This window comes from Merops nubicus, unplaced genomic scaffold, assembly GCF_000691845.1.
Source record: "Merops nubicus isolate BGI_N331 unplaced genomic scaffold, ASM69184v1 scaffold38440, whole genome shotgun sequence".
Taxonomy (NCBI): domain Eukaryota; kingdom Metazoa; phylum Chordata; class Aves; order Coraciiformes; family Meropidae; genus Merops; species Merops nubicus.
Genome location: NW_008581516.1, coordinates 5,906 through 6,184, shown reverse-complemented (window position 1 = coordinate 6,184; position 279 = coordinate 5,906).

Here is a 279-nt window from a genome sequence, read left to right as displayed (position 1 = left end):
CCACATCTGTGCCCCCCATTGGTCAGGGAAGCCCCGGCAGTTCTGGTGACGACGGCCCCGGCCGTGGCGCGTGCGGGGGGACACGGTGGAGCACAGGGCTCCGGCGGCACGGTCGGAAAGCTGCAGCTGGTACCTTCTCTTGGTTTTGAACTCCTGGGGCTGCTGAAATCCTGGCAGAGTCGTATTTGTCACCAGCAAGATCCCAGCCAGAGCTGCGGGATGGCACCTGGCACCAGCAGCGCCTGGTGCCATCGTGGCTGGGAGGGGCCCGGGCGTCCG